Here is a 26,587-nt window from a genome sequence, read left to right on the forward strand (position 1 = left end):
AAAGAAAGAAAGAAAGAAAGAAAGAAAGAAAGAAAGAAAGAAAGAAAGAAAGAAAGAAAATTGTTAAAAAATGATTTAAGTTTAAAAGGGCTTTCTTGAAGTGACCAGGGCTTCTAATACAAAGCATACCATTAAAATAGGAGGCATCAAAGCAGCACTTCCTGTTTTTAATGACTTCAATACCGCTTGTGGAGCTCCTGAAAACAAGCAGAGGCAGCAGGGTGTCATGATTAAGACTAGAGTCAGACTGACAAGGGACATATCCGAACTATGTCCCTTGTGAGCTGTGACCTTCAACAAGTTGCTTTACTTCTTACCTCAAGAGGACCTAGCTACAGTTCTGTGTAGGGTGATATGCCAGAATCTCCCCTTTAGCTTAAGCTCATTACATTAGCTTCAATGCTTACAGGGACCCCTGTACCACCCATCCAGAACCCTTTCCTAGGACTGATTCTCCCACCTCCCAGCAATCGCCACATATCTACCACTGAGGCAAACGGAGAGACACATAACCCTCTCTCCTACAAGAAGAATTTTATAAAGACATCTAACAAACCATATTTTACTACAGTGACAGAGGGTATCTTGAATTAGTATTCTTATAAAACCCCCCTAAAACATCAGCCTTGCTCATAGAAATGCAGAGGCATAAGCAATCTTCATCTATGTGAAACTACTGCAAATATAAAATCAGAACAATTAAACTTATGGAAAGTACCCCCCAAAAAACAACAAAGCAGAAAACTTTTAATAAACACTCCAAACTGAATTTTATCTCCTTAAACAGGCAGTTGGAACCAAAAAAAAAAACCAAACAAACAAACAAAAAAAATGGACAAAAGCAAAATAAAATGAAAAAAGAGGTGACTAAACCCAGGTAAGAAACAGAAGAAAAAAATCACATCAGAACTGAAGATGAAATTACAAGGTGCTCAACAATAAATTCAAATAAAAAATTTCTTTTTTAAGTTTATTTATTTATTTTGAGAAGAGGGAGAGAATCCAAAGCAGGCTCTGTGCTATCAGTGCAGGGCCTGACTGACTGAGGCACACAGGTGCCCCCAAATCAAGTAAAAATTTAATGAAATACACTGACTGAAAGCAAAAGAATAAAAATGAGACAATGAAGTAAAAATAGAAAGTTTTTGAAATGGAAGACAAATAAGATACAATTGTGCATACATGAAGCCCCTGAAGAAAAAAAAAAAAACCAAAACGTTAGAATGGAACTGATGTTTAAAACTATAATCCAAAAAAACTTCAGAAACAAGACCCAATTTTACATATGAAAAGGATCCACTAGATGGCAGGGAAAATTGACCTACTATAATAAACTCTAAGACAAATCCCAGCAAAACTATTAGACTTTAAAAATAAAAGGAAAAATAAAACCAGGGATTCCAAGCAAAAGGATCACATAACTTAGGACAAAGAAAATTAAGGCTGGTAACAGACTTCTCAAAAACAATATATACTGCAAGACCACACCGGAAACATGGAATGTGTGAACCAAGGATATTATTTCTGACCAACCCGTCCTTCTAGTATCAAGGCAATTAAAAAACTTTATTTTTTTTTTTTAAGTTTATGTATTTATTTTGAGAGAGGGAGAGAGAGTGTGCATGGTAAGAGGAGGAGAGAGAGGGACAGAATTATAAGCAGGCTCTGTGCTCTCAGCACAGATCCCAGCACAGGACTGGAACCCATGACCTGCAAGATCATGACCCGAGCTGAAATCGAGATGCTTGAACGTTTGAGCTACCCAGGCACCCATACACGTTACACAAGATTATTCATTACAGTACATACAAATTGGAAAATACAACTGCAAACAATCTGCATGTCCAGAGAAATTGAGAAGTTTAATAAAGAATGAGTGGGGCACCTGGGGGGGGCTCAGTCGGTTAAGCTCAGGTCATGATCTCCTGGTCTGTGAGTTCAAGCCCCACATCAGGCTCTGTGCTGACAGCTCTGAGCCTGGAGCCTGCTTCAGATTCTGAGTCTCCCTCTTCTCTCTGACCCTATCCTGCTCACGCTCTGTCTCTCTCTCGGAAATAAACATTGAAAACAATTTTAAAAAAAGAATGAGTATATCCACACAATTCTTCTAAAAAAGAATGAAGAGGACCTCCATAAAATAACATGGATATCCAGTATATACTGTTACATGAAAAAACTAGTGCAAAACAATGTCTGTACTGGGTTACTTTTTGTGTAATAAAAAGGAAAAGATATATACATTTATCTGTTCATTCTGTGCAAAGAGAAACAAAATAGGTGATAAAGTAGAGTAACTGCCTACAGAAAGTAGGGGAGAATGGGTGCAAAGCATAGGAAGCTGGAAAAGGAAAAGAGATGATTCTGTGTAGTTCTGACTTTTGGAACCATGCTAATGTTTCACATACTCAAAGAAATATAACAAGATTAAAAGGATGAGAGGAAAATAAATCCCATAATTGAAATCAAATGGAAAGAAATATCTTAATGGCATTTCAAATGACAAACATACTGCACTAAATGGGGCAGTGTGAGGGGAGAAATAACCCAAATAACTTTTGAACAAAAGTTTTACCATATACTCTAAGGCTGTAAACAAAACTGTAAATAAATACTGAACTCCAATAAATGAGTTTGTTTGGTTTTACAGTGTTAAGAATTAGCAATTCTTACTTTCTGTGTATTCTAAGATTGAGCAAATAAGTAAGTAAATTGAATAATGAGAGCCAGACTTCTCACTGTCAAAGGAAGTTACAAATATGGAAGGTGGGAAGGAGGCTAAAATGAACCCCATAATGATAGCTGGAATAGGAAACGTTAATATATACTCAAAAAACTTTAAAACATTTAGATATAGAGGTGTGTGTATATGTTACATAGCTCTGTCCACTGAGAATTTTCTGATTAATTTTATGTGTCAATGTGACTAGGCCACAGACTGCCCAGATATTTAATTAAATATTATTTTGAATGTTCCTACAAGAGTTTTTGATGAAATTAACATTTTAATTGGTAAAGTATACTGCCCTCCATCTTGTGGGTGAGCCTCACCTAATCACCTAAAGGCCTGAATAAAACAGACTGACCTTTCCCCAATGGGAGAGAATTCCCTAACAGACTGCCTTCAAACGAAATCTGCAAAATCAGTTCTTCCTGCCTGATAGCTTTTGATAGGTCTCAGCAGCCTGCCACCCTACCATGCAGACTGACCTGAAGCCTCCACAGTCACATGAGCCAATTTCTTATGATAAATCTCCTTATGCATATGTCCTATTGGTTTTGTTTCTCTGGAGAATCCTAATACAAAGGCCTAAAGATCAACAAAATCTCAGGAGCAATGAGCACAGATGCCCAGATCTTGATTTTTTTTTTTTTTTAAGTTTATTTATTTTGAGAGAGAGAGAGAGAAAGTGAGAGATTGTCAGGAGCAGAGACAGAAAAGAGCATGAGAATCCCAAGCAGGCTCCACACAATCAGAACAGAGCCTGAGAGCAGACTCAAACTCACAAACTCTGAGATCATGACCTGAGCCCAAGTCAGATGCTTAACCAACTAAGCCACCAAGGTGCCTCTGAACCTTGACTTCTGAATACTGTTCCCACTAAAAATAATCAGGACTCCTTGAAAAAAATGGCAGATTCCAAGACGAGGTAAGAAAATATAAGATGACTCTGGAACATCTTATTGTCAGAATATAAAGTGCTCAAAAATGTATGGGTACGTGTCAGACAAAGAATAATACAGGTAAGAATTATCATTGTATGGTGAAACTCATGGGTAAAAAAGTTATGAGAAATAAAATATTTAGAAATTCTCAAAGTATCTCCCTTAAAGATATTTATTGACTACAAATGCAAAAAAAGTAAGTTTACAGTGGGGAAACCTAGAGGACGCCACCATAACCAACTAATAAGAATTTACATCACTAGTAATAGAACAACAATAGCATGGGCCTCCAGATATGATATATGGATATACTTCTGGAGTATTCTGGCCAAAAGTGTACAAACTAAATTTAATCAAGAGGAAATTTAAAAAAAAAAAAAAAAAAGGGACAATATTTCTACAAAACAGTGGACATGTATTCTTCGAAAATGTCCTCTCATGGGGGTGCCTGGATGGCTCAGTTGGGTAAGCGTCTGACTCAGGTTCAGGCCAGGTCAGTCTCATGGTTCGTGAGTTCGAGCCCCATGTTGGTCTCTACACTGACAGCGAGGAGCTTGCTTGGGATAGTCTCTCTCTCTCTCTCTCTCTCTGCCCCTCCCCCATGCACACTCTGTCTCAAAATAAACTTTATAAAATTATATATATTTTTTTTTAAAAATGTCCTATTATGAAACACAAAGCAGACCAAAGAAGATTAAAAAGGTATGACAAATGAAAATACACAATCCTAGACTGGATCCTATGCACGGGGCGGGGGGAGGGAAGGGTAGTTTATCATTCACTCAAAAGGACATTATCAAATTCAGCAAATTTGAATTTTTAAAATGTATCTATTTTTAGAGAGAAAGCATGCAAGCAGAGGAGAGGGGTGGAGGGAGACAGACAGGGACAGGACAAACAATCCCAAGCAGGTTCCATGCTGTCAGCACAGAGCCACAGCCCAACATGAAACTCAAACACACGACCCTAGGATCATGACCTGAGCCTAAATCAAGAGTCAGATGCGGGGCGCCTGGGTGGCGCAGTCGGTTAAGCGTCCGACTTCAGCCAGGTCACGATCTCATGGTCGGTGAGTTCGAGCCCCGCGTCAGGCTCTGGGCTGATGGCTCAGAGCCTGGAGCCTGTTTCCGATTCTGTGTCTCCCTCTCTCTCTGCCCCTCCCCCGTTCATGCTCTGTCTCACTCTGTCCCAAAAATAAATAAACGTTGAAAAAAAAAAAAATTAAAAAAAAAAAAAAAAGAGTCAGATGCTCAACTAACTGAGCTACCCAGGCACCCTCTAAAATTAGCAAATCTGAATAAAATCAATGCTATATCAATGTTAACTTCCTGATTTGATCACTATAGTGTGGTTACATAAAAAAAATATCCTGGAGCATCTGGGTGGCTCAGTCGATTGTCTGGCCTCGGCTCAGGTCATGATCACAGCTTGTGCGTTAGAGCCCCACATTGGGCTCTGTGCTGACAGCTCAGAGCCTGGAGCCTGCTTCAGATTCTACATCTCTCTCTCTCTCTCTCTCTCTCTCTCTCTCTCTCTGCCCCTCTCCTGCACACACTCTGCCTCTCCCTCTTGCTCTAAAATAAACGAACATTAAGAAGAAAAAAATAGGCTTCGTTTTTGGGAAATGCACCCTGAATATTATTTAGGGACAAAAGGACACAATGTCTTCAATTGCTCTCAAATGGCTCAGAAAAACTGTGTATTCAACTGCTTTATAAAAAGCAAACGTGGGGTGGGGCTCAGTTGGTTGGGCTTCCAACTCTTGATTTCAGCTCAGATCATGTCATGATCTTACTGTCGTGAGATCAAGCCCTGTGTTGGGCTCTGTGCTGATGGCACGGAGACTGCTTAGTATTCTCCATCTGTCTCTGCCCCTTCCCCATTCTCTCACGTACATGCATGCACATGTGTGCACTCACTCTCAGAAGTAAATAAACAAACATGTTAAAAAGCTAACATTTGAGGAATCTGAGTTGAAGAGTAAACAGAATTCTTTGAATTATTTTTGAAATTTTTCTGTAAGTCTGAAGTTATTTCAAAATATAAAAATTGGGTAAAATTAAATATTTGATAATAAGCCTTCCTACATCATTCCCCAACGTGTGCACCCACATACACATTATAATAAAAGCCAAAGCTAAAAACCAAAGATAGACCTTCAAGTTATTCTTTTCCTATATCCTCTCTACAAATGGCCATATAACCTGCCAACCCTATCCTTTTCTCTTCAACAGCACTACTGCCTCAATTACTGTATAACCTCTGAAAGATTCCCAACTCCAGAATCTCCTCTCTCACACTTGCAGAATTAACCACCTCACTACTCTAAAATTTTGAACACTCCTCCACAGCTAACTCTTCTGCCAGATTTAAGTCTTTTCCAGATCATGCCCCTGACTTTTTCTACCTCACATCCTCCTCACCGGCAAGAAACCGAGTGCAGTTCTCTGAACTTGCAATGGTTATTTCATTGTTGGTGCTCTGGCATATGTGGCTTTCTCTGTTGAAATCCCTTCTGTCTACAGAAATTCCTATTTATTCTTTAAAACTTAAGCTTCACCTTGTCTGTGAAAGCTTCCCTGACACAACACTCAATGTGAGGATGAGTAACTATTCTCTCCTTCCTTCGTGCTATGATTTTATCTTACACCTTCTCTTATTATACTTATCACACAGTATAACTATCTCACATTCTAAGGTGAATGGGAACTCACTGACAGAAAAGACTAACTTATTCTTATTTGTTGAATTACCCAACAAATAAGGGTCCTTGGGACCCCTGGGGGGGGGGTTCAGTCGGTTAAGGTCCAACTCTTAATTGCATCTCAGGTCATGATCTCTCGGTTTGTGGAATGGAGCACCACATCAGGCTCTGTGCTAACAGTGTGGAACCCGCTTGGGATTCTCTTTCCCTCTCTCTCTGCCCCTCCCCCTGCTTGTGCATGCACACTCTATAAGTAAATAAACATCAAGAAGAAAAAGCTTAAAGAAAAATATTATAATGATACACTTGCACCCCCTTCTAATATACTTATTACAGGGATAAGTGAAACTAATTTTAAGAGATCCTCAAATTATCAATGACAATAATCCATGTTAAAGCTTCCATGAAAAAATGCTGTCACATACAAATATGCAAAATCCTAACTACAGAAATTAGGACTGTTGATGTCTTTGATACCTTGTCCTTCTTGTTTTTCTGATGATCACTTTGTCTTAGCATTTTGGGGACCAAGCATGATCTGACCCTCACTTACCTGGCCCCTCCTACATGTTTCTATCATAGCCTAAATATATTTCCAAGCATAAAATTTAGCATCTATCATTAAAAGCGTATGCTCCAGAAATTCAGGATTGCGTCAATTTTAATTTCCACTATATGTCTGCCCTCTCCCTACAAATGACAAGTACAGTGTGTGAAGCATAGAAGGGACTCCATGAATTTAAGAGAAATGGCTGAATTCATCTGGAGATATTTTAAGTGGGAATTTTCAAAATGACTGATTTTCTTGAGAATAAAGAAAGATTATTTTTCAGAATAAGCCCTGATAATCAGACCTATGTACCTTATATGGCAAAAGGCCTATTTTCAGTAGCATAAAGGGTACTTCAAGATTTCCCCTCAAGGTCTGGGAGCACAAAGACTTCCCCTACCACTGTTCACCACAGACAAGAGTCCACAGGGCTTAACAGCTTTATTGCCTACCAGAAGGACAGAGCTACAACCGTGGCAACAAATTCTGAAATGATAGTTAAGTATAATGACACTAATACACCCTTAGAAAATGGTTGCTGTACTGAAAACTAATGCCTTCTCTTGAAAGTTCTATGATCACGAATGAAATTCCCTTCAAAGTCTTGATCATGAATTAAATTTCATCAAAATTTTTATATTCCAAAAAATATATATATTAAATAAAACATTATACTTATAGCATACACTATACATTTAAAAAATCAGAAAATTTAACAAGTAACTTGACAATAATCCAATAACTTTCTTACTATAATGCATTAAAGTTTTCTTTTTTAAAAAAAAATTTTTTTAAAGTTTATTTTTGAGAGAGAGAGAGAGAGAGAGAGAGAGAGAACGAGTGGGGGAAGGCAGAGAAAGAAGAAGACACAGAATCCAAAGCAGACTCCAGGCTCTGAACTGTCAGCACAGAGTCCAATGCAGGGCTCAAACTGATGGGCCATGAGATGATGACCTGGGCCAAAGTCGGACGCTTAACTGAGTCACCCAGGCGCCCATGCATTAAAGTTTTCTTAATATAAAGTACAGCTCTTTTCAAATAGTTCCCTCATAGCCATGCCAGTTTCTATACAAAACTAGTTTATTAATAAATACTAACTGCAGAAAAAAGTCTGTGTCATCTTATAATGCTTTGTGTATTTTTCTTACAAAGGTCATAGTAACAAAGCAAACTGAGTATGTGTCCCTAAAATAAAGAAATGGAGCACCTAATTTCTTCTTCCTCAGAGGAAAGGCTTTTTTGTCACCAAAGTTAATTGAATTCTTGCTTTGATCCTATTTTTTTCTCTAATGTTCTCTATTACTTGACCTCTTTTTACTTTCCTCTTTCTCTAACTTGCCTTTTCCCCTTAGCCCTAACTGCTTTTCTTATTGAAACTTAAAGTCCTGTCAACCTCTTAAGTTAAATACACAACTACTTAGATGCCAAATGTCTACCAATTTTATCATAGGACATTCAAGAGTGCCATATTTACTAATCACTGCCAATGTCTGATTTCTCTGCTCTAGTAGTAAATTCCTTTTTTACACCTAAAGTACTATATTTTATTATGTTATCTCTCAGCGCTTAAAAGTAAATACTCAAAGATTAATACTATAATTTAACAAAACTCTAGTTTAAATGGACTATACAATAGAATGCCATATAATCCGCAGTGTTCTTACAACCATATTATAAAAAATAAGATCAAAAGAGAATTAAAATAGATTTGGAAATTTTAAGTTACTTACGAAATACATTTTTCATAAAATGTCTTCTCTTTGCAAATCAGATCAGTGAGTCATTTGTACCAGGTACAATAGGGTTTTTACAAGTCTGCTAAGGTAAAAACTAGGAAAGACAAAAGTTCAAAGCTGCACAACTGGAAGCATTCCAGAACAGAACCTTAAAAGTGACAGAAACCACTAGTGCTCACTTGTATTTTTTGATAGCATCATTCTAAACTAGTGGTCCTCAATCTGGCTACATATTAGAATCACTTGGAGAGCTTTTAAAAAATATCCAGCCCAGGCCAAATGGATCAGAAGATCTGGGGTTTGGATCTGGCATAGGAAATGTTTCAAAGCTCCCCAATGACCATAATGTGATACTAGGATTCAAAACCATTAGCCAGGTCTCTATAATTATTAACACAGAATAAAATATTAAGATATCACTTAGCACTAACAACATTTTGTTCTTAAAGAACAGTCATTCAACTAATTTACTCTTTAAGTTATCTAGCAGTATAAAAAATGAAATTAAAAAAATAAATTATCTAACAGTATGAAAACACTTAAATCTATACTTACCAAAAAGGAGGTCCTCCACTATCATTTGTTGGTGATGCAGATATTTTAACAATTAAAATTATGGTGATTACCTTATTTTAGAAAGAGCATGGGGCTCCTATAGTACAAACATATAATTTTGACATTTTATAGTAATTCTAGCTTCAAATTCTCCAAAATAGTTGATGATGCAGTCATCAACTAACAGCTTGCAAGTTATAAGATGATAGGAAATATATTTTGAGATGAAGAATTGGGGTATTTCAGGCAGAACAAACTGATCAAGGCCATGATATAAAGACAGTACAAGTGTAGAATCTGTCTAGAACAGAGGAGGAAGTTCAGTGTGATGGAGACAAATAAGGATAGTTAGATATGGGAAGAAAAGCTAAGATTGTGTGCAGACTGAAAAGTCTCTGAATGGCAGACTATTAGTCTGTTACTGGAGAACTAATAAAGAATGACAGGGTGTTCCACTTTTGAGAAGATGGAGTAGATGTACTTTTTCCTCATTCCTCCCACTAAGTACAACTGAAAACGCTTACACATGAAAGTGGTGAATTCCCTGGGTTTCCTTTGGTCTTCACCTATCTATCTCACATTTGGAGCTAAAATGCTGGCTACTTGCAAACACGAACAGATCAAACCAGAAAAGGCCCCAACTTGTTCTCTTTAGCCAAAGACCAGGAAGGGGTAGTCTAGCAACAGAGAAAATTTTTAGACAATAACTGCACTACTCTAACTAAACACCATACAAAAGACCATGACCCCACCCCCACCCATGACAACAAAGCCTGAATGGGTAGACTACACTTCCACCCTCAGGAATATGTAATGAGGTACACTAAGACCGTCAAGTAAGGTGGGATCACAGACAGCCAAGGAGGGATCCAAGACTTTCATCTGAGAATGAGTCCTCACCCTCCAGGACCTGCCATCCCCACTGTGTGAGTGGAGACCACATGAAAAGCTGTTAGAATTATCTGGCAAAGATTTTAAAGCAGCCATGATAAAAATATTTCAACGAGCAATTATGAACATGCCCAAAACAAATGAAAAACTAGAAAGTCTCCACAAACAAAATCTGAGAGCAAAGAAATAGAAGATATAAGAACCAGATGGAAACTTTAGAACTGCAAGATACAGTAACTGGATGACAAAGCTTAGATGGACTCAAAGCAGAAGAGTAGAGACAGAGGAAATAATCACTGAACTAAAAGAGAAAGAATATAAATTATCCAATATTAAAAACAGGAAAACAGACTGAAAACTAAATGAAGAGATCCTTGCGGAGCCATGAAACAACAAAAGACTTAACATATGTGTCACTGGAGTCCCAAAAAGGGGGCAAGGGACAACTGAAAAAGTACCTAAAGAAATATGGCAAGAGACATAAACCTACAGGTTTAAGAAATTTAGTGAACCCAAAATTAGATAAGCCCAAAGAAATCTATGCCAAGTCACAACATAATTAAACTTCTGAAGATTAAGGACAAAGAAAACATTCAGAAAAAAATCAAAACCTTACCCACAGGAGAAAAACAACTCAAATGACCTCACGAGAGGAAAATCAAGACCTTCTAAGATGAAAACAACAAAAAAAACTAAGTGAACATCACCCATACACATACCTTCAAATTCAACTAAAATAAGACCTCTGAACAGAAAGGAAATAATAAAAGAAGGAATTTTAGAATATCAGGAAGGAAAAAAGAAAACAGTAAGCAAAAACATTGGTAAATACAATACGCTTTCCTTGGCCTCTTGAGTTTTCTAAATTATGTTTGTCATTGAAGCAAAAGTTGTAATTGTCTGATATGGTTCTAACTGTACATACAGGAAACATTTTTAGACAATTATAAACAGGGGAGGGTAAAGGGACATAGAAGGAGGTAAGGTTTCTATGGTTCACTAAAACTGGTAAAATGATGAGAACAATAAGCTGTAATAAGTTATGTGTATGATTGTAATACCCTACAGCAAATACCAAAAATGGTATACAAAGAGATATGTTCAAAACACAACTGATAAATCAAAATGAATTTCTAAAATATGCTCAAGTACGGGGCACCTGGGTGGCGCAGTCGGTTAAGCGTCCGACTTCAACCAGGTCACGATCTCACGGTCCGTGAGTTCGAGCCCCGCGTCGGGCTCTGGGCTGATGGCTCAGAGCCTGGAGCCTGTTTCCGATTCTGTGTCTCCCTCTCTCTCTGCCCCTCGCCCATTCATGCTCTGTCTCTCTCTGTCCCAAAAATAAAAATAAACGTTGAAAAAAAAAAATTTTTTTTAATAAAAAATAAAATAAAATATGCTCAAGTAACTGAAAGAAAACAGAAAAATGAAAAAGGTAAACAGAAAATAAAAATATTAAATGACACACTTAAGCCCTAACACATCTACAACATCATTAAATAGAAAAGTCTACACATTCAGACACATTAGCACAGTGAATTAAAAAACATGATGTCTACAAAAAACTCACTTCAAAAATAACTATAATGGCTGGCTGGAAGTAAAAGAATGTGAAAAATTAAATCATGTAAACATTAACCAAAGGAAGACAGAAATGGCTACATTAATATCATACAAAGCAAACATCAAAAGCAAAGAAATTTACCAGAGACAGAAAAGCATATTATAGAACGACAAAACGGTCAAGCCATCAAGAAGACATAGCAATCCTAAATGTGCAGGTGTCAACTGACAGAAGTGAAAAATATATGAAGCAAAAACTAAAAGAACTAAAAAGTTAGACAAATCCGCAATCAATGTTGGAGATTTCAACATCCCTCCCTGAACATCTGATTGACCAACTACACAGAAATCAGAAGGATACAGACCTCAAGAGCACTACCAACCAACAGAATCTAATCAACATTTATAGAACACTCCACCAATCAACACCAGAATACATACTTCTCTCCAAATACTCATGGAAATATACAGACCACACATCAAGAAAGATCCTGACCCACAAACATATGGCCAACTAATCTTTGACAAAGAGGGAAGAATATCCAATGGAAAAAAGACACACTCTTCAGCAAGTGGTGCTGGGAAAACTGGACAACAACACACAGAAAAATGAACCTGGACCACTTTCTTACACCATACACAAAAATAAACTCAAAATGGATGAAAGACCTAAACGTAAGACAGAAAGCCATCAAAATCCTCGAGGAGAAAGCAGGCAAAAAAATCTCTTTGACCTGGCCACAGCAACTTCTTACTCAACATGTCTCTGAAGGCAAGAGAAACAAAAGCAAAATTGAACGATTGGGACCTCATCAAACTAAAAAGCCTCTGCACAGAGAAGGAAACAATCAGGAAAACAAAGACAACCGACAGAATGGGAGAAGATACTTCCAAATGACATATCAGATAAAGGGTTAGTATCCAAAATCTATAAAGAACTTATAAAACTCAACACCCAAAAAACAAATAAATCATCCAGTGAAGAAATAGGCAAAACACATGAATAGACACTTCTTCAAAGAAGACATCCAGATGGCTAATAGACACATGAAAAGATGCTCAACATCACTCATCATTAGGGAAATACAATTCAAAACCATGTTGGGATACCACCTCACACCTGTCAGAATGGCTAACATTAACAACTCAGGTAACAACAGATGTTGGCGAGGATGTGGAGAAAGAGGATCTCTTTTGCACTGCTGGTGGGAATGCAAACTGGTGCAGCCACTCTGGAAAACAGTATGGAGGTTCCTCAAAAAATTAAAAATAGAACTACCCTATGACCCAGGAATTGCACTACTAGGTATTTACCCAAGAGATACAGATATGCTGTTTAAAGGGGCACATGTACCCCAATGTTTACAGCAGCACTATCAACAATAGACAAAGTATGGAAAGGGCCCAAATGTCCATCGATGGATGGATAAAGAAAATGTGATATATATATACACAATGGATTATTACTCAACAATTAAAATGAATGAAATCTTGCCATTTGCAACTACATGGATGGAACTAGAGAGTATCATGCCAAGCAAAATTAGAGAAAGACAAATACCATAGGACTTCACTCATATGAGGACTTTAAGATACAAAACAGATGACCATAAGGGAAGGGAAACAAAAATATTAAAAAAACAAGGAGGGAGACAAAAACATAAAAGACTCTTAAATATGGAGAACAGAGGGTTACCGGAGGGGCTGTGGGAGGAGAGATGGGCTAAATGGGTAAGGGGCATTAAAAAATCTACTCCTGCGGCGCCTGGGTGGTGCAGTCGGTTAGGCGTCCGACTTCAGACAGGTCACGATCTCGCGGTCCGGGAGTTCGAGCCCCGTGTCGGGCTCTGGGCTGATGGCTCAGAGCCTGGAGCCTGTTTCCGATTCTGTGTCTCCCTCTCTCTCTGCCCCTCCCCTGCTCATGCTCTGTCTCTCTCTGTAGCAAAGATAAATAAAAAATAAAAAAAATTAAAAAAACATTAAAAAAATTAAAAAAAAAAAATCTACTCCTGAAATCATTGTCGCACTATATGCTAACTTGGATGTAAATTAAAAAAATAAAGAAAAAGAAAAAAAAAGATGCTGAACCACAAAGCAAACCTCAACAAATTTAAAATAACTGAAATCACAAAGTATCTTCTAACAACAGAACCAAACTCAATAAGGGAAAAATAAAAGGAAAAATCTTCAACTACTTGGAAACTAAGTAACACACTTCTTGTTTGACCCAAGAAGTCTCAAGGGAAATTTAAAATATGGTTATGCGTCTGACTTCAGCTCAGGTCATGATCTTTTGGTTCAAGGGTTCGAACCCTGCATCAGGCTCTCTGCTGTCAGCAAAGAGCCTGCTTCAGATCCTCTGTCTCCCTCTCTCTCTCTCTGCCCCTAACCCCCCCAAAATAAACAAAATAATAAATAAAAATAAAAATACACTGAACTGGATGACATCTAAAATACAGTACAGTTGCCCCTCAAAAAATGTTATGGTTATGGGCACCAACAGGTTACGGGCACCAACAGGTTACGGGCAGTAGAAAATCCACATGTAACTTTTGACTCTCCAGAAACTTTACTAACAGACTACAGTTGACCAAAAACCTTACAGATACCATAAATCAATGAACATGTCTTATCTGTTTTATAGATGTTGTAGTCTTACAATAAAATAACCTAGAGAAAAGAAAATATTAAGAAAGTCCTAAGGAAAAAACATTTACAATACTGAACTGCACTTTTTGATAGTGTAAGTTTACAGTACCTGTTTTTAAAGATGAACTATCAATCCCTACATCAATATTGTCTTACCCAATACAAAACTGTATGTGTTATGCACATTACTAACGCTAGACATCAAAGAGTGAGATAATATGAAACAAAGTGGCTACAAAATTATTACAGTAGTACAATATGTACTACAGTTAACTTTATGCAGTAATGATTTAATACTGCATCTTTATATCTTTATATTTGTTTAGTTTTTACTAGGAATGGTGCCACATATGGTCTGGAAGTACTTGTGTGCAGTAGTTTTAATAAATTTTAACTTTTTATAAAAGATTTGTATTTATTTTATGTTAGTAAGTGATAAACTAGCATCTACCTATAAACTAGCATATTATCTTATACATTTGTTATATACCTCTAATTTTTTGTTGTTGCTGCTATTTCTAGGCTACACAGTTTGTCTGCCAGTTTTTTCACACTGTCACAAAACTCCAAAAATTTTTCCAATATATTTACTGAAAAAAAAAAACCCATGTAAGTTGACCCACAGTTTAAACTCATGTTGTTAGGAGTGCCTGGGTGGCTCAGTCGGTCAGGCATCCAACTTTGGCTCAGGTTATGATCTCACGGTTCATGAGTTCAAGCCCTGTGTCAGGCTCTATGCTGACCACTCAGAGCCTGGAGCCTGCTTCCAATTCTGTCTCCCTCTCTCTTTATGCCTCTCCCCCACTCACACCCTGTCTCTGTCTCTCAAAAAATAAACATTAAAAAATAATAAGTTAAATAAACTCTTGCCATTAAAGGGTCAGCTATATATCAAAAAGTGTGGAACACAACTAAAGCAGTTCTGTAGTGTAGTTTATAACATTAAATACATACATTAGAAGAAGAAAAATCTCAAATCAATAATCTAAGTTCCAATTCAAGAGAAGAGCGAAATAAATCCAAAACGAGAAAAAATAATAAAAAAAAAGCAAGAAGACATTAATTACCAATATCAGGAATGAAACAGGAATAGCACTACCAGCTACAGACAGCAAAAGGACAAGGAAATACTATGAACACTTCTAGCCACTTTGACAACTCAGACTAAGTGGGCCACTCCCTCAAAAAGCACAAACTACCACAATTCACTCAGTATGAAACAGATAATATGAATAGCTCTTTAAACATTATTAAGACAAATGAATCTGCAATTTACAAAATTTGAAAAAAAATCTAAGCCCAGATGGTTTACACTGGAGAAGTCTACCAAATGTTTATAAGGGAATTAATATAAATTCTAAACAACTACTCTAGAAAATAGAGAGGAGGGAACACTCCCCAACTGATTTTATGAAGCTAGCACTACACATTGGTACCAAAATCAGACAAAGACATGAATGTAAATATAAAAATTGTTAACCAAACAGTAAATAGTAGTTGGCAATATATAAAAAGATAATACAAAATGATCAAGTGGTGTTTATTCCATGCAAAGTTGGTTCAGTATGTGAAAATCAATGTAATCCACCATATTACCAGCGTGAAGGGGAAAAATTACAATCATATCAATTGTTGCAAAAACACAACTGGCAAAATTCCTCACCCATTCATCATAAAAACTTAGAAAAATATCAACAGAGGGGATCTCTCTCAACTTGATAAAGAGCTTGTACAAAAAAAAGTACAGCTAACATCATACTTAATGGTGAAAGACTAAATATTTTTCCCTAAGGAACAAGGCAAGTATGTCCACTCTCACCAATCTTATTCAATACAGTCCTGGGAGTTCTAATCAGTGCAGTAAGAAAATAAAATAAAAGGTATACAGATCAATAAATAAGATATGAGATTTGCCCCTCTTTGCAGACAACATATTCATCTATGTAGGAAATCCCAAGGAATCTAAAAACTCCTAGAATAGATGAGTTCAGCAAGGTTGTAGAATACAACATATTAAAAAAAAAAAAAAATCAACTGGGGGCACCTGAGTGGCTCAGTCAGTTAAGCATCCGACTTTGGCTCAGGTCACGATCTTTATGGTTCATGGGTTCGAGCCCTGCATCGGGCTCTGTGCTGACAGCTTGGAGCCTGGAGCCTGCTTTGAATTCTGTGTCTCCCTCTCTCTGTTCCTCCCCCCCTCATGCTCTGTCTCTCTCTCTCTCTCTCCTTCAAAAATAAATAAAAACATTAAAAAAATTTTTAAACAAAAAAATCAACTGTATTTCTAAATACTAGTAACAAGTCTGTGAACACAAAATACACCATTTATAATCACTCTAAATAATGGTATGCTTAAGTATTAATCTAACAAAACATACACAATACTTCCATACTGAAAACCACAAAATGCTAACGAGAAAAAACAAAGACCTATAAAACAAGGAGAGAGATACCATGTTCATGGATTGGAAGACACAATATAATAAAGATATCAATTCTCATTAACACACGGGTTTCATGTCCCTCTCTTCGAAATCCTTTGTAGATACACAGAAGATTATTCTAAAATTTATATAAAAAGACAAAGGAACTGGAATAGCTAAAATAAATTTGGAAAATAATAAAGTAGGAGAAATCAGTCTACCAGACTTCAAGACTTACTATATACTCACAGTAATCAAGACCGTGGCACTTGCAGAAGAACATATAGGTGAAAGGAACAGAAAAGAGAACCGAGAAACGGTACATGAATATGCCCAATTGTTTTTTAGCAAAGATACAAAATCAATTCAAGGGACAGAGATTGCCTTTCCCACAGATGGCAACAGAACAACTGGATATATATGGGAACAGCGGGGGGGGGGGGGGGGGGGTGGAGAGAAACTTCTACAAAAATTAACTCAAAATGGATCACGGTCTTAAATGTAAAATAGAAAACTCAAACTTCCACAAGTTTTCTAAAATCTTAGGAGTCAATTTTCAGGATCTACGTATAGCTACACTAGACTTGACACCAAATGCAGAATCCATAAAAGAAAAAACTGAAAAAGCGGCCTTCATCAAAATCAAAAACTTTTGCTCTATGAAAGACTATGTTAAAAAAACAAAAAGACAAGCTACAGAGTGGGAAAAAATTTCTTTCAAACTACCCATCTAACAAAGAACTAGTATCTAGAATATAGAAAACAACACTTGAAACTCCCAACAGTTAAAAAAAAATCCAAATAGAAAATGGGCAAAAAACATGAATAGTTCCACCAAAGAGGATGCACAAATGACAAGCATATCAAAAGATATTCAATGCCATCCAGCCACCAAGAAAATACTAATTACACCAATTAGTGTACACTAATTACACTGGGACCTCATCATGCACCTATCAGAATTGTTAAAATTGAAGTCAAAAACCAAATGTTGCCAACAATGTGGAGGGAGGGGCACATGGGTGGCTCAGTCAGTTGAGTGTCCAACTTTGGCTCAGGTCATGATCTCATGGCTCATGAGTTCCAGCCCAGCGCTGGGCTCTGTGCTGACAGCTCAGAGCCTGGAGTAGGCTTTGGATTCTGCCTCCATATCTCTCTCTCTCTCTCTCTCTCTCTCTCTCTCTCTCTCTCTGCCCTCCCCTGCTCACACACTGTCTCCCTCTCCCTAATTTAAATAAGCACTTAAAAAAATGGGGGGGGGGATGGTAAGGACCATTCAATGTATTAGTCTGCTAGGGCTATCTGCTATAACAAAATACCACAGACTGGGTTGGTTAAACAACAGAAATTTATTTCTCACAATTCCAGAGGCTAGAAGTCCAAGATCAAGGGGTCAGCAGGTTTGGTTTCTTCTGAGGCTTCTTTTTTTAGCTCACTGATGGCCACCTTCTCACTGCATCCCGATGTGGTCTTTCCTCTGCGAATATTCCTCAAGGATGTGTGCCCACATTTCTTCTTATAAGTACAACACTCAGATTGGATTAGGGCCCACTCTAAAGGCCTCATTTTAACATAAATTGCCTCTTTAAAGGCCTTATCTCCAAACAGGTACAGGAGGTGAGGAATTCAACATATCAATTTTAGAGGGAACAATATGCAGTCCATAATATTCATACATTGCTAGTAAAAATTAAATGGTACAGCCACCATGGAAAACAGTTTGGCAAATTTTTTTTTAATGTTTATTTTTGAAGTTGGGGGGGAAAGGAGGGGCAGGGGGACAGAGAATCCAAAGTAGGTTCTGTGCTGACAGCAGATAGAGCCCCGTGAGGGGTTTGAACTTATGAACAGTGATATCATGACCTTATCTGAAGTCAGATGCTTAACTGAATGAACCATCCAGGTGCCTCTGCAATTTCTTTAAAAAAAAAAAAAAAAAAAAACTAAACATGCAGCCATACAACCCAGCAACTGCACTCCTGATCATTTAGTGCAGAAAAACGAAGACTCATGTTCATATGAAAACCAAAAATGTTTGTGGCACCTTTAGTCATAACAACCAATAACTCAAAAAACAATCCAGATGTCCTTCAATGGGTGAATGTTTAAATATACTGTGGCACATCCAGTGTGAAATACTACCCAGCAATTAAAAAGGAATAAACTCTTTAGATACAAAAAAATTAAATGAATATCCAGAGGACTACAAAGAATGAAAAAAAGCCAATCTCAAAAGGTTATATACTACAGATTCCATTTACATAGCATTCTTGAAATGACAAAATTATAGAAAGGGAAAATAGATTAATGATTGCCAGAAGTAAAAAGGGGGTACATGGGAAGGAAGTAGGTGTGGCTGCAAAAACAAAACAAAACAAAAAACTGTATCTTACTACAGATGGGTGGGAAATTTCACTGAAACCTTTGCACTTTCTGATATCTGAACGATGTGCTCTAAAAATAAATTAGAAGAATAATAATGATCAAATAGCAATGGATGGGGAGATATTAGTTACCATATGTAGAATGATTAAGGAGGGCCAGGCTCTGTGCTAAGCCTAAGCCAGATTTATCCTAGCTCCAACACCTATGCTTCCCTTCACCAGGCTATCCTCAATTCTTCAATGTCACAGAAAGTTAACAATCACAGTGTCCAGCATGATCCTGCAAAGAAAATGTAAATTATAAAATTACCTCTCCTATCTGGGGCGCCTGGGTGGCGCAGTCGGTTAAGCGTCCGACTTCAGCCAGGTCACGATCTCACGGTCTGTGAGTTCGAGCCCCGCGTCAGGCTCTGGGCTGATGGCTCAGAGCCTGGAGCCTGTTTCCGATTCTGTGTCTCCCTCTCACTCTGCCCCTCCTCCATTCATGCTCTGTCTCTCTCTGTCCCAAAAATAAATAAACGTTGAAAAAAAAATTAAAAAAAAAAAAATTACCTCTCCTATCAACATTCTTACTTCCTTAGTACCTGATCTCAGCCAAGTATCAAGGGGGAAAGCAATAATTACCTGCTTAAATGACTCACACGAAGATATAAGTAACTGATAGGCTTAAATATTCTCACTATGTACAAAAGCAGGTTAACTCAAATGGCATTTAAACAGAAACTGTATGTTTAAGATAGAATTAAAACTATAGTCAAAGTGTTGTCATCTGTTTAATTCAGGTGCCCAAAAGCATCCACTCCCCATTTCTGATCTTGGGAGTTCTAGGTATTTTCAAAGTAAATTGAATACAAACCCCAAATTACAAAGCAGCAGTAGTAGTTTCCATCTCACCACAACTCAAGCTGTCTGGTTAGCTGCCCATCCTATAGAGAGGAAATATTTGGAATAGAGCTCTTATTTGTGAGTAAAGACAATCCAGAACCTGGTGAAAATCCATAAAACTCCACCTTTGTCTTCTCAGCTGCCTCTAAGCTTCCCTTTCCTGTGCCTTCTGAGTTCCTTCCCACCCCAGGGTATCCTTCAGACCTGCTGGCCCCAGGAGGCCACTGTCTTTCAGCCTACCCTACCAAAACAGAAAATGACTTAAAAAGCAAAGAAAATCTTTTAACAGACTTGTTTTAGAGTTTAAAGCATCGAGAAGAATATTTGCTTTGAAGGAGTAGGAACAGTTTTTATTTTGCTGAGTCCTCCAGGAAAACCGCTTTCCTCCAGCTCCATGCTCGGGGGAACTGGGTCAAGAGTTCATAGGTAACATGAGCTCTACTTTGCCCTCTCCACTCTTTCCGCCTTACTTATTCAGAAGCCAAGAATCTCAAATTCTGAGCATCCAGATTCCATTTTTCATGGTGTCTACTTCCGTTTCCTGGTTTGACATCCCTTTCTTCTTTCAGAATTGTGGTCATTTTGTACCTCCTCCTCCCCTCCACCATCCCACAATCTGTTCATGCTTCAGAGTTCTTGGAACCTCCAATGTGTTAGGGGTAAAGCCGGGTGTGTACAGTCCATGAGGCGCTAGGTTAAGCTCATGAACTCCCAGACATGAAACTCAACTAAGGAAAAGAGCAAAAGGTCATCACACCCACTATCACCCCTATCCAGTAGATGGAAAGTAAGATTCAGCACTTTTGATTTTTACATGTACTTGGGGGTGGAGGTGTTGGAGGGAGGCAGTTAACAGTAACAACCACCAAACAGCACATAATACATGATCGGAACAAAACTACCAACCGGCAATGATTATATATACTGGAGAAGGCAATGGTATGGAAATACTTCTAAAACTACATGTCAAAATTAATTACAATTATATACACAACTAATTACAATATATTTTAATTTTGGCCTAATTATTATACAAAGACATGAATATCATAAAAGATGTGTCACGCTGATTACCTTTCAGTTTTACTCTAATGTAACTATAACCTTTCCTTCCAACCTCCACCCCTGCCTTCAGTTTCCTTCATTGCTGGCTTCAAATGTAGGATGGTGGCAATACCTCTTAAAACGTTTTTTTAAAATTTTTTTTAGGGGCGCCTGGGTGGCTCAGTCGGTTAAGCATCCGACTTCAGCTCAGGTCACGATCTTGCGGTCCGTGAGTTCAAGCCCCGCATTGGGCTCTGGGCTGATGGCTCAGAGCCTGAGCCTGCTTCCGATTCTGTGCCTCCCTCTCTCTCTGCCCCTCCCCCATTCATGCTCTGTCTCTCTCTGTCTCAAAAATAAATAAAAACATTAAAAAAAATTTTTTTTTTAAAAATAATAAATAAAAATTTTTTTAATGTTTATTTATTTTTGAGAGACAGAGAAAGACAGCATGAGCAGGAGAGAGGCAAGGAGGAGAGGGAGACCCAAAATATGAAGCAGGCTCCAGGCTCTGAGCTGTCAGCACAGAGCCCAACACGGGACTCAAACTCACAAGCTGTGAGATCATGACCTGAGCCTAAGTCGGACGCTCAACTGACTGAGCCACCCAAGCACCCCACCTCTTAAAACTTTTTTTTTAAACTTTTTTTCAATGTTTATTTATTTTTGAGAGAGAGAGACAGAATATGAGTGGGGGAGGGGCAGAGACAGAGGGAGACACAGAATCCGAAGCAGGCTCCAGGCTCTGAGCCGTCAGCACAGAGCCTGATGCGGGGCTCGAACTCACGAACCATGAGATCATGACCTGAGCTGAAGTCGGATGCTCAACCGACTGAGCCACCCAGGCACCCCTAAAACTTTTTTAAAAACAGGGCACCTGGGTGGCTCAGTTGGTTAAGCGTCCAACTCTTGATTTCAGCTCAGGTGATGATCTCACAGTTTGTGAGTCTGAGTCCCACATCTGGTTCTGCACTGACAGCATGAGGCCTGCTTGGGATTCTCTCTCCCCCCTCTCCCTCTCTTTCAAAAATAAATAAACAAACAAACAAATAAATAAATAAAACTTTTTAAAAAGCAATTACCAAGAAGAGAGGTCAGCAACTTAGTGATCTACTTCTCAGACTGTCCATCTTGCAACCATAATATTAGTTCTAGTCTTTACGAGGTTCAAACTATTCCTTACCTAGTTATTATAATTATTTCCCCCAACATTTTTTATCACTTTCCAGATAATAAAGTCCAAATTACTTCACAAAAGCAGCATCAAAATCTAAAATTTTTAATTTTTTAAAAATTTTTATTTATTTTTTTTTTTAGAGAGCGCGAGCAAGCACACAAGGGAAAAGAGCAAAGGGAAAGAGAAAATGCCAAAATGGCTCTACACTTAGCACAGAGCCTGAGGGGCTCAATCCCAGGACCCTGGGATCATGAAGCTGAGACCATGACCTGAGCCGAAGAAATCAAGAGTCAGATACTTAACCGACTGAGCCACCCAGGCGCCCATTCATCCATTTCATTTTAAAAGTTAATTATTTTTTGAATGCTAATTCTATTTTTCAAAATTAAAAAGATAGAAAAGGATACATTAAAAAGTCTTTCCTTTATTCCTGTTCCTCAACTATTGAGTTCTCACCTCCACAAAGTCATCCAGTGTCATCAGATTCTTATGTATCTTTCCAGAAACCTTTATGCATACATGTGCTTTCCCATCCATTTTATACAAACAGTATCTCTAGGGGCACCATGAGATTCCATGCTATATACATAGTCTACACCTTTCATTTTTCACTTCTTAGAGGTTTTTTTTCATATCAATACACAGAGTCATCTTCTTTTTTAAAAATAAGCCTTTTGCTTTGGAATAATTTTAGGTTTACAGAAAAGTGGAAAAAAATGTGCAAAAAGTTCCTATATGTACCTTACCCAGTTTCCTCAGATGTTATCATCTTACTGTGGTACATTTGTCAAAACTGAGAAACAGACATCAATACATTATTGTTAACTAAACTGTAGACTTTATTTGGATATCATCAATTTTTCCATTAATGTCCTTTTTCTGCTCCAGGATCTCATCCAGAATACCACATTGCATTTAGTTATCTTGTCTCCTTAGTCTTCTCTGACAGTTTCCCAGTCTTTTCTTGACAGTTTTGAGGAGTACTGGTCAGATACGCTATAGAGTAACTCTCAACTTGGGTTTATCTAATGTTTCTCTCATGATTAAAATGAGGATTTGGATTTCTGAAAACAATACACAAAGTTGAGCTGCCCTTCTCAACATGTAATGTGAGGGAGTCCTTGATGTATTTACATGACATCATTGGTGATATTAACCTAGATCCCTTGGTTAAGGTAATGTTTGCCAGTTTTCTTCAATGTAAAGTTACTATTTTTCCCTTTCCATATTTTGCTTTTTGAAGTCAGTCACTGAGTTCAGTCTACCCTAGAACTCAAAGGGGGAATTAAAGGAACTTTCTTTTTAAAAATGTAGTAGTCTTGGGGGCCTGGCTGGCTCTGTGAAGAGCATGCGACTCTTGATCTCAGGGTGAGTTTGAACCCCCATGTTGGGTGTAGAGATTACAAAAAAAAATCGTTATAAAAATAAAATTAAAAATGTAACACTCCTTAAGAAGGATGTACCATATATTGATCTATAGTTAGATGGCTTAATGTCAGTTAAGAAAACAGGCTCTGGTACTACACTACCTGGGTGCAAATTCTTGCCTCTACGTTGTCTATGTGGTCTTGGGCTACTTATACTTGGCCTCTCAGTTTCTTTATAAAATGGGAGTGTTAATAGCACCTACCTTATAGGATTATTGGGAGGATTTAATGAGAAAGTGTGTAAAGTGCTTAGAACAGTGTCTGACCCTATACCAAGTGTAGATAAATGTTCACTGTTATTCACTTTTTTTGTCCCTACAAATACTGTAATGAATAACTTTGTATATGTTATCTTCCACACAGTGGTGGGGCAGGTGGGTATACTATAAGAGATTTCTAGACATGGTTACTTGCCTTTGTAATTTTGGTAGGTATTGTAGCATTTTGCATATCCATCAAAGATCTAGGAGTACATCTGTGTTTCTATATCCATGTTACCAAATTATTTGGTATTTGTCAATCAATTGGTGCCTACTTTTATTATGAATTAATTTGAGCATCTTTTGGGGCGCCTGGGTGGCTCAGTCGGTTAAGCGTCCGACTTCAGCTCAGGTCACGATCTCGCGGTCCACAAGTTCGAGCCCCGCGTCAGGCTCTGGGCTGATGGCTCAGAGCCTGGAGCCTGCTTCCGATTCTCTGTCTCCCTCTCTCTCTGCCCCTCCCCCGTTCATGCTGTGTTTCTCTCTGTCTCAAAAATAAATAAACGTTAAAAAAATTAAAAAAAAAAAAAATTGAGCATCTTTTTACTGAGCCATTTAAGAGTTAAGATTTTAGGGGCACCTGGGTGGTTCAGTCCGTTAAGCATCTGACTCTTGATTTCGGCTCAGGTCATGATCTCAGTTTGTGAGACTGAACCCTGCATCAGGCTCTGTGCTGACAGCATGGAGCCTGCTTGGGATTCCCTCTTGCCCTGTCTCTGGTTTGTTCGTTCGTTCTCTCTCTCTCTCTCTCTCTCTCTCTCTCTCCCCCCCTCCCCCACTCTCAGAACAAATAAACTTAAAAAAAATAAATGAAATGAAAAGGATGACAAAAACATGAACTAAGGCAAAGCCACTGGAAATAATACAGGAAATTAATTAGAATTTTAGGAGATAAAAAAATCTAATTAGGGGTGCCTGGGTGGCTCAGTCAGTTGGCATCTGACTCTTGGTTTCTGCTCAGGTAATGATCTCACAGTTTGTGAGATCAAGCCCCAAGTTGGGCTCTGTGCCATCACAGCACAGAGCCTACCTGGGATTCCCTCTCTCCTCTTTTTTTTTTTTTTTAATGTTGATTTATTTTTGACAGAGAGAGAGAGCACAAGCAGGGGAGGGCAGAGAAAGGAGACAGAATGTGAAGCAGGCTCCAGGCTGGAGCTGTCAGCACAGACCCCGATGCGGGGCTCGAACCCATGAATTGTGAGATCATGACCTGAGCTGAAGTCAGATGCTTAACCAACTGAGCCACCCAGGTGCCCCTCCAGCTACTTCTTAATGCAGTGTTCCATGCAGCCACCATCAATCAAAGCTGGCCCATGAAATAAAACCCATTTGCCACATCTGGTCTCCACTACATTAATCTGTTTCCCTCGATATGTTCCTCCATGGATTTCATATACATACATGTATGTACACACATACACACGTACCAGTATTTTGTTCTGAAAAGGATTAATGAGACTTACAAGAATACACAAACTGTAAAAAGTTAATAAATTTAAAAAACAAATGCAAAAGAATAAAGAAAACACCAAAAATGGTGCCAAGAAAAAGGCTAAAAATATGTACAGCATAAAATCACTACGTCTGCTCTGGAGTGGGCCACAAATGACTTTGGCTTTCTAGTGGGCATCACAAAAAGGAAAGCCCAGTCCACAGTCCAGGAGATAAACAGAAAAGTACTCAAAACGGGAACTATTATGTGTATTTAGACCAAACAGTAATTTTTATGGAACAAAGAGAACACTACAGAATGAACAAGATGAACTAGATATACAAGATACACAACTACCACTTCTCAAATAGTTGGGAGGTTTCTGATAGTACCATCAAGAGATACCTACGGTATCTTATCAAAGACCAATGCAGCAAAACTGATTTTACAAAAAGCAAGCACAAGCTTTAAGAATTTGCTACGTGCTTTCAGTTTTTTCCTTCAGTGCCTCCCTAAGTATAAACTCTTTGAAGACAAGAACCACGTTTTCTAACGATTACATATACCTCATGATGCTTTGTATTGTATTCCAAAAAGCATTCAATAACAGTGAGAATTTACATAGCACAATTCAAGCCTACTCTGATAAAAATTCTCTAAGTTAAACACAGGAATTCCCACTCCTACCAAATAGAATAAAAATGATAACTGAAGTTTCAAAAGACAGAATTTCTGGACCTTCTATACTATTATTCAATCACAATTTAATTTGTGATGTCCCAAGAGCAGTTTTTTTGTTGTCGGGTTTTTTGTTGTTGTTTTGTTTTGTTTGCACATCCCTAGCACAAAACTTACAAAAAAGCCAGTCAATACCATGGACTCTGATCAAATAAAATGAAACTCATAGCAAAAGCTTTGGCAACCCCTATCAAAGGAAATACAGTATCACAACCTTTCAAGAACATAATCAATAGCTCTTTATAAACCAGCTGACAAAGGCAGGTTCATTTTTCAAAGGACTCTGCAAGTCTGCAAGTAGACAACGAATTATAATGCAGATTTTCCTTACTTCTTTCCAAGAACCTGTAGTTTCTGTAAACACCAAGCTGTCAAAGAACTGCTGCTTCTCGGCTCATCCATATACACACACATACACACACACACACACACACACACACACACACGCACGCACGCGCCCCACTATCAAACAGTCTTAGATTTCTCTGTATGACCATTACCTATTCCCT

At 38.0% G+C, this 26,587-nt stretch overlaps 1 protein-coding gene across 5 annotated transcripts in view; it reads right to left on the reverse strand.

Annotated features, from left to right (window-relative positions):
* Positions 1-26,587, reverse strand: part of SESTD1 (SEC14 and spectrin domain containing 1) — a 163,132-nt gene that overhangs the window by 129,806 nt on the left and 6,739 nt on the right. The window contains exon 1 of one of the 5 annotated variants that reach the window (XM_040475532.1): positions 130-148. The exons of the other annotated variants lie outside the window; for them this stretch is intronic. The gene's annotated coding sequence lies outside the window, so the exon portion shown is untranslated. Of the gene's footprint in view, positions 1-129; positions 149-26,587 lie in introns of those variants that run through there. 5 annotated transcript variants of the gene reach the window in all.

The sequence above is a fragment of the Herpailurus yagouaroundi genome, unplaced genomic scaffold, assembly GCF_014898765.1.
Source record: "Herpailurus yagouaroundi ecotype Mexico unplaced genomic scaffold, PumYag 140, whole genome shotgun sequence".
Lineage (NCBI taxonomy): Eukaryota > Metazoa > Chordata > Mammalia > Carnivora > Felidae > Herpailurus > Herpailurus yagouaroundi.